At 31.9% G+C, this 14,009-nt stretch overlaps 1 protein-coding gene across 5 annotated transcripts in view; it reads left to right on the top strand.

The window, feature by feature from the left end:
* Positions 1–14,009, top strand: part of LOC127731174 (corticotropin-releasing factor receptor 2-like) — a 134,408-nt gene that overhangs the window by 17,071 nt on the left and 103,328 nt on the right. For 4 of the 5 annotated variants that reach the window (XM_052240115.1, XM_052240120.1, XM_052240119.1 and 1 more), the window contains exon 1: positions 5,504–5,773. The gene's annotated coding sequence lies outside the window, so the exon portion shown is untranslated. Of the gene's footprint in view, positions 1–5,503; positions 5,774–14,009 lie in introns of those variants that run through there. The other variant, XM_052240116.1, reaches the window with a different exon arrangement.

Raw genomic sequence — 14,009 nt, 5'->3', positions numbered from 1 at the left:
TGTAAAAGTTTCATCAGCTGTGTCTACGGCTACAACATACATTGTCCTTTTTCTACATATCAAAATTGGACTACTTTCATCTATATTACACGGGTATCACGTTTCCATTATGATAAACTTTACCAGTATTTCAAAAACTACTATTCAATTGTATACTTAAGAACTCAGCTTACATTTGACACGAAATTTACAACTAATTTATAATTAGTAAGTCATATACCACTATTCTGTATATCACGTTTACATAAAAATTTTGATATTTTACCGACATGCCATACACTACTTAATTAATGTACATTTTATAAAACGCAGAATCACTGGAGTTGACTTATATTCTTATAATCCTTTGAATGAATCGTAAGGTTTTTTACACTACTGAAAAACACTGCATTTAACAAAACGGTGAATTTTACATTCCCTCGCCACTGTATTACAGGTATTCATACATCGTTGGCTTTAAAAACTAGAGGCACTCAAGAGCCTGTGTCGCTCACCTGTATCTACTGTGGTTTTTGAAATCATGTTAAATAAGGTTAAAATCATAATAAATAGTATTCGATACCCTATTAATGACTGAGACCAAGTTTGGTTTTATTTGGCCCAGTAGTTAAATCAAAAGAAAGACATCCCATTGTAGTCTTACAATAGTTACTGAAGACTCCTTATCATTATTTAAATAAGTTTTCAAGTTGTGACCATTTGAAATTGTTTTCTTTTATAATTTCCTCATAGACTTCTATAGTTAACCCCTATGTTCTATTTTAGCCATGGCGGCCATGTTGGTTGGATGGCAGGGTCATCTTATACATCTTTCAAACAAGATACCCTATTTAAAATAGTGGCTAAGTATATTTCTATTTGGCTCAGTAGATTAATTGGAGAAGATTTTTGTAAAAGATTACAAAAATTTACGAAAAATTGTTAAGAATTGAATATAAAGGGCAATAACTCGTTAAGGGGTCAATTGACAATTTTGGTCATATTGACTTATTTGTAGATCGTACTTTGTTGAACATTATTGCTGTTTACAGTTAATCTCTATCTATAATAATATTTAAGATAATTACCAATTCAGGGGAAGCAACAACAACGGGTTGTCTGATTCGTTTGAAAATTTCATAGCAGATAGATCTAAACATTTTTACCCCGTCAGACAATATTGGTCCTGTTGACATATCTGTTGATCTTACTTTGTTGAACATTATTGCTTTTTTACAGTTTATCTCTATCTATAATAATATTCAAGATAATAACAAAACCGGCAAAATTTCCTTAAAATTATCAATACAGGGGCAGCAATCCAACAACGTGTTGTATGATTCGTCTGAAAATTCTAGGACAGATAGATCTAAACCTGATGAACATTTTTACTCCATGTCAGATTTACTCTAAATGCTTTAGTTTCAGATATATAAGCCAAAAACTGCATTTTACCCTATGTTCTATTTTTAGCCATGTCGGCCATGTTGGTTGGCAGGCGGGGTCATCGGACACATTTGTTAAACTAGATACCCTAATGATGATTGTGGCCAAGTTTGGTTAAATTTGGCCCAGAAGTTTCAGAGGAGAAGATTTTTGTAAATGTTAACGGACGACGACGGACGACGGACGACGACGGACTACGGACGCCAAGTAATGAGAAAAGCTCCCTTGGCCCCTTAGGCCAGGTTAGCTAAAAATCGATTTGGGAAAATCCATAAAATCTAAAATCTATAAAGTGTTTTTTTTTTTTTTATTTTGATTCCGAACACCATCGATTTACATTGATTAGTTCTGAATACGACTGAATGACATGAAAATTCACTGAATTAAATGTACAGCATACGCGAAACGTAATTAAATATACATTCTCTACACCACTGGTTAACACAGAGAATATATGTATGACTTCTCTTTGTTTTCAATGTGATATTTCTCTATTTAGAAAGAGAATAACAATTTTATGGTATGAAGTCTATTGAACATAACAATAGGGAATTACAAAATCAAGCAATTTCAGAAATTAAATGCTGCACAACACAATAGTTCAGTACTGCAATTATATTCATCACTTGGACGTCTGTCATCACAAAGAGATTTTTTTTTAAAGATAAGCCGTTTTAGCTCCGTTATATAATTTGCTATGGAATTTAATGCCAAATCACCAATCACAATACTTATTTGCAATGAATATCTGATTCCAGATGATGCAACTTTTCAAATATAGCTTTAATATGTGTAAACTAACTGATAAGTTATAGATAATGTTGGTTACCTTTGGTTGATTAAAAGAATTAGTATTTTATCACATTACGAACCCCACGAAAAACAAGGAGTAAAACTTGAATGCTTAGTGGTATTCGGTGAGGAGATATGAACAAAGACGGACAAGGACAACGAAATATTTGACATGCATAACAAGATAGACTGATTGATTGTTGTTTGACTAACGTCCAGTGGCAAATATTTCATTCACAATGAGTCTTCTGCCAATGAAGAGCAAGAATATCGACTACAACATGATATGATGGTATGTTTGATAGAGGAAGAAATTTTGCTTTGAACCATGCCACCCCTGGGCCATTTAAATTGGTGTTGCAAGAGTTTTTAAACGTATACAGAGAGTTTGACACAATCTATATCCGAGGTTTTATATTTAACTTCCCCATTTCAACCGGATGTGACTGCATATTTATTCATCCCATACAACCAAACGGACGCCTCACTTTAGCAATGGTGTTACTACTGGACTGAAGAAGTCCAAGAAACTAACCGATAAATATAACCGAAAGACAAGTATAGGAAAACATACAATACTCAAAAATTATAGACAGGTGTCTGTCTATACAATGTTGACACTTTTTGTATTCCAGGCGACTTTCAGGCAAATTTTGTAGATAAAATTAACTTTGCCATGATGAACGCTTATAAGCAAGAGTATAATTTGGTCTCTGGTGGAGAGTTGTCTCATTGGCAATCATACCACATCTTCTTATTTTTATAAGAACACTAAAGTTTTGATATGTACGTTAAACCTTACGTTAATCTTCCAATTATCTCTTAATTGTTCTGTTCTTAATTTAATTTGAAATAAATGCATCTGGACTATTTTGTACTGCCTGTGGATCAGTTTATTGTATGTTCCATTGGCCATTAGGGATATTTTGTACTCCATTGGGCAATAAGGGTTATTTTTATTTACACTCTGAGCCTAAGGACTATTTTGTACTCCCTGTACATCAGGACTATTTGTACTCAATGAACATCAGGACAATTTGTACTCAATGAACATCAGGACTATTTGTACTCAATGAACATCAGGAGTATTTGTACCCCCTAAACACCAGGCCTTTTTTGTACTCGCTGAGCCTCATGACTTTTTTTGTACGCACTGAACCTTAGGACTATTTTTACTCACGGAGCCTCCGGACTTATTTTATTCTCTATTGAGTATCAAGACTATTTTATACTCCATTGGGCATCATGGCTATGTTATACAACATGAGACTCAGGACTACATATAGTTTACTCCCTGAGCCTTAGGAATGCGGGTATTTTAATCCCTGAGACCCAGGCCTATTTTGTACTCCATGAACAGCAGGACTTTTGTATACTGCATGAACATTAGGACTAATTTATATTCCCTGATCATCAGGACTTTTGTATACTGCGTGAACATTAGGACTATTTTATACTCCATAAACATTAGGACTATTTTATATTCCCTGAACATCAGGACTTTTGTATACTCCATGAACATTATGACTATTTTATATTCCATGATCATCAGGACTTTTGTATACTCCATGAACATTAGGACTATTTTATATTCCCTGATAATCAGGACTGTTTATACTACGAATGCTTTTCTTTATTTTCATTAGCGAGTTACTCAGGTTAACATTTTAAAGCATAATTTCTTTGTCACTAGACATATTCTTCTTCGACCGCCAATACTGCTGGTATCAAGTTAAACTGCAAATAGAATGTCCCATGTTATTTTAGAAGGCAAAATATTAGACAGAAAAAAGTCTGTTGAATAAGTACATTGTTAAAATTAAAAAAAAACGTAAATTTTAATGATTCGATACTTGAACAATGTTACGTTTTCGTTGAATAGACGGATATACACTACACAAGAATTGGGATGACATGTTCCTAGTTAAGTCGTGAAGAATTCATTAAATTAAACCCTAATAAACTTTGTTATTGAGCAAAACATATAAATCTTTAACATATAGATTATTAAAAAAAATAAAAAGATTTAAAACGCAGGTGTTTAATCTATTGATCCGACTTAATTTAATAATGATCCCACTTAACCCCAGACTTGGTCAGCTTGATTACAGTTTTATAACACCTTCAACAATAGCTGGATAGAGTCCGCACGGGTCACGCAATTTAAATATAGCCTATTATATATGTCTGTATATATATAAATCTACATCAATTGTTTTACATTCTTTTAAAATATATGTATCACAATACTACGATCCGTCTTTATTTTGTAATCCCTTGAATGAGTACAAGAAGGTATTACAATGGATTGTTATTGTCGGTGTGTTTGTTTCTTTTTTTCTATCTAATTATTTCCCTGATTATATTATTCCCAAACCATATTAAAATAGTAGTTTCCCATACCAGGGCAGCAGACTTTATTATTATTATTCAGCAAACTGTTTTGCCATCAAACGAAACGTATGCACATAACATACTTCAAAGAAGCAAATTCAATATACCGCCGTGAAAAATAGTGTGTAATACATCTCAAGAGTGTTACGAATATATCTTCTTTTCAAGCATTAAACTTTTGTCTTTATAATATAGTTTTGTGAAAACGCCGGAACACTGATCATTTGAAAATTATAAGATTAAAGAACTCGCGAAATTCATTAATTTTTTTTTTCAACATCTATGTGTACGTTTTAATGGTTCTGGCCCATTTTATTCTTATATACATAAATAAACTAATTGTATGTACGTTAAAATAATAAATAGAACAAATTTACAGACACAGGTTAAGTGAGCTTTCTTACACGGGTTTAATTGTTCCAGATAAATATATTTGTTCTTAATTGTCAATCGATTCTACATAAAACACAGCGTTACATAATCTGACTGTTATTAATAGACTACGGTGACACGTAGGCTATGTTGTTTCGGTCTGTAGATGCTTTGTGTCTTTATTAATTGTTTTATTGTTAGGAACTGTATGAAATCAGATATGATACTTTTAACTAATTTAAATGCTTGTTTTAATTCTGAACTGTTTAGGGAATCATAAGGTTTTAAATATTTATATATTTATGTGATATTTTTATTTTATTTGCCATTTTAAGAAGAAAAGAAAAACCTCAGTTTGCTTTCGACGAAAATTTTAAGATGTTAAATATATTTGCTGTCTTGTATACTTGTATATTTATATGTGTAAGTACTTCGTGACAGTTGACAACATTTGAATATGATCCCCCCTTTGTATGCCCGAAATTGATTAAGATATTATAGATTCTATCAATGCCTTCTAACAAAGTCTGAGTGAAAAGTTCTGCCAGAAGTTTATAAGCAGGAATCTATTATAATGTTGTTCTTGTAAATTGTATAAACATTTATACTAATGAATGTGTTACAACTGGATGTGCTGTATTTTTTGCATTCCTGGGTTAGGTTTGATTAATAACTGTAACAGAAGATGGATAATCGGCTCTTTGATGAATATTAAAGCTAAACGTTACTTTATTGCAGAGTTAACAATATAGGAAACAAGTTATTCAGCTAGTTCTAAATCCCCTCAAAGGTAAGTGTAGATTTTTTTTATCTATCTTTCCTCCTTTCTGTTATATTTTTTATCGACTTTAAAAATGATTCCTCTCCGCTTTAACTGATTGTATTGGTTTATATATTAATATAACATTCATAGGTATATATATATATATCCGTTGAAGCTTTATTTATGCATACAATACGATAGTTCTATTTTACACTTTACAAGTTATTTTCACTTTTATGCCGAAATATATAAACTGAAAAGCATTTTGTCCTGTTGCAGCCATTTCATTTCAGTACATTCTATAATGCATGACATTTATCATACACGCACCGATTTCCTGATAAGTTTGATGATACTGGATTACTAAATTTACCAGAGAAATAAACACATAGAATGGGCAATGAAAAAATCGCGTTGATTATGTTTGAAATTTTGATATAAGAACGTGTAGCAAACTATTGTATCGATCTGATGAGTCAATACAAAAATAAGAAGATGTGGTAGAATTGTCAATGAGACAACTCTCCATCAGAGACCAAATCACATACAAGTTAACAACTATAGGTCAGCATAGGGCCTTCGACAACGAGCAAAACCCATACCGCATAGTCAGCTATAAAAGGGCCCCGAAATGACAAATGTAAAACAATTCAAACGAGAAAACTAACAGCCTGATTTATGTAAAAACAATGAACGAAAAACAAATATGATATACAGCAACAAACGACAACAACTGAATTACCGGCTCCTGACTTATACAGAATGTGGCGGGGTTAAACATGTTAGCGGGCGCACAACATCCCTTAACCTGGGACAGTGGTGTAACAGTACAACATATGAACAAACTATAAAAATCAGTTGAAAAGGGCGTAACTCATCAGATCGATACAAAGCAGAAAACAAGTAACAAAAACACAGAACGGACGTGACTATTCATACATCCCTACAACAAAAAAGACACGAAGTACAGATCTGAGAGTACTCGCAGTTACGAACAGCTAGTTCAAACTCAATAAAAACTAATAAAAAAATCATGTATCTAAGACTAAAGTATCAATCAGCACACATCCAACATCCAATGAATTTAGTGTAACAGTCAGAAAAAAAAATGACCTTGTGCAATGCAAAAATACAGGTATGGACAGATTGTAGAGCCGTGAATGTCCATATGTGTATGTATATAACAATAATATTAGTTTAATTTTAATTTCTGATAACAAAATCAATGTTTATACCAATCAAACAATATTTAAAGATCTAGCTACAGTGTTGAATTGGTAACCTTTTAGAACAAGTTTATTTAAAGGATCGATAAGTTTACCCGGATCGTATCTAAATTTTCGGGCTCGGTCAACACCATCTCCTTAAAAATTAGGATTTGCTATCCCGTTTGAAATAAGTTTACTACAGGTACAGCCAAACTTACAAACCAAATCTTTGTATCTATGGAAGAATTTAGTAAAGGTTTAAATAATTTGTGGTAACGAAATCCCTGACTTAATAATTTACCAGTAATACATAGATTACGTTCATTGAAATGCAAAACATAAGTACAGACACGAACCAGTTGCGAAATATAAACACTGTAAGATGGTGCCATAGGAACATCACCATACTAAAAAGGAAAATTAACAATAGGGAAAGAAAAATCGCCCCTTTTGTCGTAAATTTTATTGTAGAAGTTTCCGTGTAAAACTGAAATATATAAATCTAGAAAAGGACAGTTATTACCGTTAATAATTGATTTATTTATAGTAAGTTCCTATGAGTAAATGTCGGCAGTATATTTAAAAAATTCTTGATTATTTAACGAAAAAATATCACCAAGATAACGATAAGTGTTGTTGAATTTATCAATTAAATGTAACTTAGACGGGTCTTTACTGAGTTTGATCATAAACTGTGATTCACATCAGTACAAGAACAAGTCTGCTATTAAAGGGGCGCAATTGGTGACCATAGGAATACCTACAACCTGTCGATACACTTTATTGCCGAAACGTAGATAAATGTTATCAAGGAGAAATAAACTGCTTCAATCATCTCATCATACCTCCAGTAAGTATATCTAGCATATTTACCTTTCTCATTAGAGAAGAAGGCTTTAAATGAGTTGCAGCAAGTATATTTGCAATTAGATTTTTCTAACGTCCATTTAATTAAATAGGAACATTTTTGTTTGATAAGATTGTGTGGAAGTGTAGTGTAAAGAGTTGAAAGTCAAAACTGTCAGAAGAATCAAAAGGACCATCAAAAGCACGTGATTCATCTAAAACATCCAAAGAATTTTTTACACTCCAAAAATAGTTAATTCCATTATTTACATATGTTTTATTACAATAGTTAATGATAAGTTTTTGATAGTAGTTATGGAACTAGTTAAAAGCATTTAAATAATAGATTGAGAACACTTACTAGAGGCCGAGGTGAAACGATATTAAGCCCTTTCAACTGATTTTTATAGTTTGTTCTTATGATGTGCTGTTACACCACTGTCCCAGGTTAAGGGAGGGTTGGGCGTCCGTATACATGTTCTGTATGTTCCTGTTAACAAATCAGGAGCCTGTTATTCAGTGATTGTCGTTTGTTACTGTATCCATACTTAATATCCCTTTTTTGTCTTGAACATAAATCATGCCCTGTAATGGGTCTTGTCACTTTCTAAACCCATTATCTCTTGACAATTCCTTGAATAATTTATATGCGTATGCCTTATTTCGAAATTGAACAAAGCATTAAACCAAACCCATATACACGTTATACAGATATTCTTTTATAAATTCTCTATAAGATTCATGAAGTTTACAATATAACCAAACGTCTGTCTAATATATCAATTAAGAAATTAACATTTTTTTTAATATAACACTTAAAAAACTATATTATACATCGGCTTTTTTTTTTTATTAAAAATGGTTTTATCGACAATAACGGAATTTTGAATATCATATGAATTATCTCGTCGATTTAGAAGTGCCCCTTGTTCTAGTCAGAGGTTATTACCTTCTACATTGTATACAGTTTGTACAATATATTTTAACATCAACAAGTGTTTTGGTGATCCCTAAGCTGTGCTGTTCGATATCCATCAGATTGTGTCAGTTAATTTGGTAAGCTATTTTCCGAATTTATACAATTTATCGAACAGCTGAGAGAATATGCGTACTATTTGTACTTCATTGAAAGTAGTTTATGTATGTCCAGTATATTCAATATTTAAATATTTAGTCTGCTATTTATTATACGTTAGTAATAAATATAGAGAATGTAATAATTCAGTTAATACATCATTGTTTATCATTAATTTGACATTTGAGATATCCTCTGTTTTCAGTTTACTTCGATGTAATAAATTTGTTTTTGTTTGAAATTTACCAGATTCAGTAAAACTGAATGTATTATTTAGAAATAACAGACCTACTCTTATTCTTGTTCTGATTCAATTGTTACCAATGTTGATAATTTATCACTGCATACCGTATGTAAAATCATACCTTAGTCTTTCCTATTGTCACTTTTGAATTATTTTACCGCAAAATATTGCAATCTTTTACTGATAATTGATGACACTACTGTGTAAGAAAGACGCTATGGAAATTTATCACAGACTTAAAACCACAAGTGTATAAAACTGAGGGCATCAAATCCCGTCAAATGAAGATGTTATCAACGCAAATTTTGTACTAGGTTAGCAATGTTTAGATAAAGTTTCTATATTATACAATGAATGTTGGCTAAATTATAACAATGTAGTGTGAAATTTGTTGATAATATCGAAATTGCACAAATGAAGTGTTATGGTCAAAGGAATCGGCTTGAGCTTGTATACCATGTTGAAAATAACTCTGTTACCTTGAGGTAGAGAATAGCAAAAGTTTCGCATTTTTTTTCTGCTTTGATTTTTGTCAAGTTTCTGTAATAAGTTTTGTCATGGATGTATATTAAAGCCCTACTGTCTCATTAAAACATGTAATTCGTTTTTATTTCTCCTGGTGTTAGTCCAGTCAAGGTCTCACGATGTACGAGTGGTGATTTTGTGTCGGAAATAAATACACTTTATCCTTTCTTTTCGTTTGTCCAACCATTTCTGGATAAAGATGCATTTTAATCTGGCTGATCTCAAAATTTGTATGATACATGTACTTGTGTCGAACGTTTTGATTGTTTCGTGGCTAAATTCAGACAACGTTATGACGTCAGTGATAGATTTCTATTACAATTTTACCCTAATCCTTTTTCTATGCTTTATCCCAGAAAATGATTGATTTTTAATCTAAAACGGATAGTATGATTTTAATCGTCTGATACCTTGCGTTATTACAAACATCACCCTTGTTATTACTGTCAACATTTCGGAAGAAAACAATTTTATTATTTGCCATGTTTTTGTGTGTGTGGCACACGATATGTACAAAAAAGGAGTTTAAGCAGTTGTATCTAGAAACTTTTTTTTTTCATTTAAAATCGACTGAAATCAACACTTCATAAGTATACGTTCACCATAACGACGTTTTTGACCGATACAACATATACGTTTTTAATTACAGACCAATTGTAATTTTACCACTCATTTCTAAAATCCTCGAAAAACATGTGAAAACACACTTAGTAAAGTATCTTAATAAATACAACTTATTGTATAGAATGCAGTCAGGCTTTCGCGCAAACCATTCTTGTCAAACTGCGTTAACAGCTTTATTGGATAAATGGCTTAAAGCCATTGATGATGGCGATCTTGTTGGGGCAGTGTTTCTAGATCTAGCAAAAGCCTTTGATCTTCTCAATCATGAACTGCTTATTCAAAAATTAAACAAATACAAATTTGCTTATACTTCGCTACGATGGTTTACATCATATTTGGCTGACAGATATCAGATGGTATCTATTTCAAATACATCTTCAGACTTACAAAAACAAAAAACGGGTGTACCTCAAGGATCCGTTTTAGGACCTGTAATTTTTATAAATGATCTTCCTTTATCTAATCCTAATCATAACACCGATTTATTTGCTGATGATAGCACCATATCAGTCATTGGACAAAACAAAAGTTGTATCAGTCATAAACTTAATACGGTTTTACAAGATATTTTTAGCTGGTGTGATGACAATAAAATGGCTGTAAATGTATCTAAAACGAAGGCTATATGTATTGGCTCTAAACAGAAGCTTTCAGCTACTTCAAATGAAAACATTAATATTGCTATGAATGGACAACAAATTAAAGAAAGTACATGTGAAAAGGTTCTAGGTATTTTTGTTGATGCATCTCTATCTTGGTCTTCTCATATTGATTATATCATAAAAAGGGTTAACTCTTCTTTAGCTTTACTAAAAAGGATAAAGAAATATTTAAATCACAAAGCTAGACAAATTTTCTATAACGCTTACGTTTTACCTCACTTAGATTATTGTTGTTCAATATGGGGAAACTGTAATAACTTTCTATTAGATAGTTTACTAAAACTGCAAAAGAGGGCAGCAAGAATAATTTTAGACGAACATGATTACACCAAACCTTCAAGCGAATTATTTCACGAATGTAACATTGTGCCGATTACACAAAGAATACATTATCATAAATCATTACTAATGTATAAGGCAAAACATGGCTTAGCTCCAGAATATATGTCCAGTCTTATTGTATCAGCTTCTGCAAACCAAAAATACAATACGAGATTTTCGTCCTCAGATAATTTTATAATTCCAAAACCAAATACAGAGTTGTATGTCTAGGGTCTCGTACAATGGACCAAAAGTATGGAATGCTCTTCCTGATTCAATTAAAAAATCAAACACAGTATTAGAATTTAAACATAACTACAAATCTATGTACTTTTAACATTACCATGATATTTGTACTGTAATGCCATATATAATAATTGTTTATTGTATTTAAATTGTATTACATCTTTATTTATCATTATTATTGAATATGTATTGTTTATTTTTAATGTAATTATTATTGTATTAAGAGAGCCTTATTGAAAATTGGTGTAATCCAAATGAGTTACTCTCTCTAAATAAAGATATTATTATTATTATTATTATTATTATTATTATTATTATTATACGTGTCTCAACTTACCAGCTAAATGTTTTCGCAGTTTTAGAACTTTAGATTCCAGAAAGTCGTCTTTATTCAAATGCAATCTTTATGTAACAACTTTTTTCATTGGCTAAAATTTACCGTCAAATTTAAAATTGATATGCTTTGGGTAGCCATTTTAAATTGCTGGAATTCACAAATGTTCGATTAATACAATAAAATCGAAAATAAAACATAGAAAACCCTCAAAATCGCCGTTTCAATGGGATTTTATCCAAAACTGAATCGTACACGTGACGAAATAACCTTTGGTGTGAATGTTTTCATTTGTATGACGTCGTGTTTTGCATGATGTTTACGCGCCAAATTAATTAATGAAGTTTCATCTTTTTATTTAATCTTGAATTTATACATTTTGACAAGCTCCAATTTTCTTTGTGTAAGAACAGGAATAACGATACTGTAGTCGGAAGAGTTACCGCCGTCAATTTTGATTTGACGGTCAAAAGTATCAGTTTTACTATCTCCGCTACGCGTTGCAAGTTAAACTGTATTTGCGACCGACAAATCGTTAATTGTGGGCGGCAACTCTTCAACTACAGTACTGTCAGTCCTTAATTCTAATTTTAAAAGGCATGTAACGCCAATTTTGATTGGACGATGTCTTTCATCGGATGACGGTCTGAGTCATTGGCAACAATTTGCGCATTCGAAGTAGACGTTTACGGGATATTTTAAGGGCATGCGATACAGTAACAAGGGAAATAATAAACAAATTTAACGGCTGTTTTCGCAACGTTGCTGCTGATAAGTATACAAAACTCCTGAAAAAATCACTAACGTCATCAAATCGGTTACGTGAATTTGAAAGTATTTGCAATGGAAAACGAACATGTTGTATATTTAAGCACGCCAAATTTATGATAGTTTGTACCATCAATAATATCGTATATGCCAGCAATTCGTATTGCGTTTTGATGTACGGCGGGAAAAACTGCACTACGTTGTTCAATTAAGAATACACTGCAACATAATTTAGCGCCAAAAAGGGGTAAGGGATCTCTAGCATTTACAAAAACTGGGTTTTCTATTTCTAGATAAAAAGTGAGCACATGGACCCCTATTTGTTTCTTTTCCAATCGACTATATACTACTTAAAGAATGTTATATCGAAAACGCAATCAGAAATCAACAATTGAATTTTATATTCATGCATTCATATTAGCAAGAAAATCGTTATTTGCTTTTTATTGTCGAAAATTATATGTTTTCACAAATATTTTAACGTATCAAACCTTCATTTTAGGGATTGCCTTAAAGGCCAGTGAATTTAGGATTGGTTTTTTAAAAAACCGTATGAAAATATTTCTTTCCTTTTAAAAGTTGTGTTATTTTATTAAGGTATATAGGAAATTTTTTTCTGAGACAAGTGCCTTGTCATGATGGTATATTTTTGCACATTTCAATAGTGCATATCAAAGTTGACTTTGTGTCAAAATCTTAAGGATATATCAACGAGGGATCTTTTCTCTATCGTATACCGTTAAATGTTTCATTTTGATCATTTTAAGAATTTTGCGTTAAAATATGAATAACAGTACTGTATTTTTAGAGTTTTCATTGTCAATTTCATTTGCGACCGTCAAATCTACGATTGACGGTGTCAACTCTACAAATACATTACAATATTGTATTTACGAATTTTACCGATTGTGTTCTATTCCGATTATGTCATTTTGACTAGCAGAGAATCTAAAAATAAGGAGATGTGATTTACCAATGAGACAACTAGCCACCAGAGTTCAAATGAAGTGGATTCAAGCAATTATAGGAATCCGTACGGCCTTCAATAATGAGAAACCCTCAAACCGTATATTCGGCTATAAAATGCCCTGACATGAAAAATATGAAACACTGCAATTTAAAAAAACTAACAGACTAATTATAACAAACGATTTACGAAAAACAAATATGACAAACATGAAACAACGACAACCACTGAAATACAGGCTCCTCACTTGGGACAGGCACAAATAGAATTGTGGCGGGGTTAAACATGTTTGGAGGCTCTAAACCCTCTCCCTAACCTGGGATAGTAGAGCTACAGTACAACATTAAGAACAAACTATAAAAATCAGTTGAAAAAGGGTTATGCATGCATAGCAAGAGACGCTTATCCTGTCGACGTAACTGGACTGCTCCTCTTGAAATTCA

This window comes from Mytilus californianus, unplaced genomic scaffold (genome assembly GCF_021869535.1).
Source record: "Mytilus californianus isolate M0D057914Y unplaced genomic scaffold, xbMytCali1.0.p SCAF_2, whole genome shotgun sequence".
Classification (NCBI taxonomy): Eukaryota; Metazoa; Mollusca; class Bivalvia; order Mytilida; family Mytilidae; genus Mytilus; species Mytilus californianus.
This window is presented reverse-complemented; position numbering and strand designations above follow the sequence as displayed.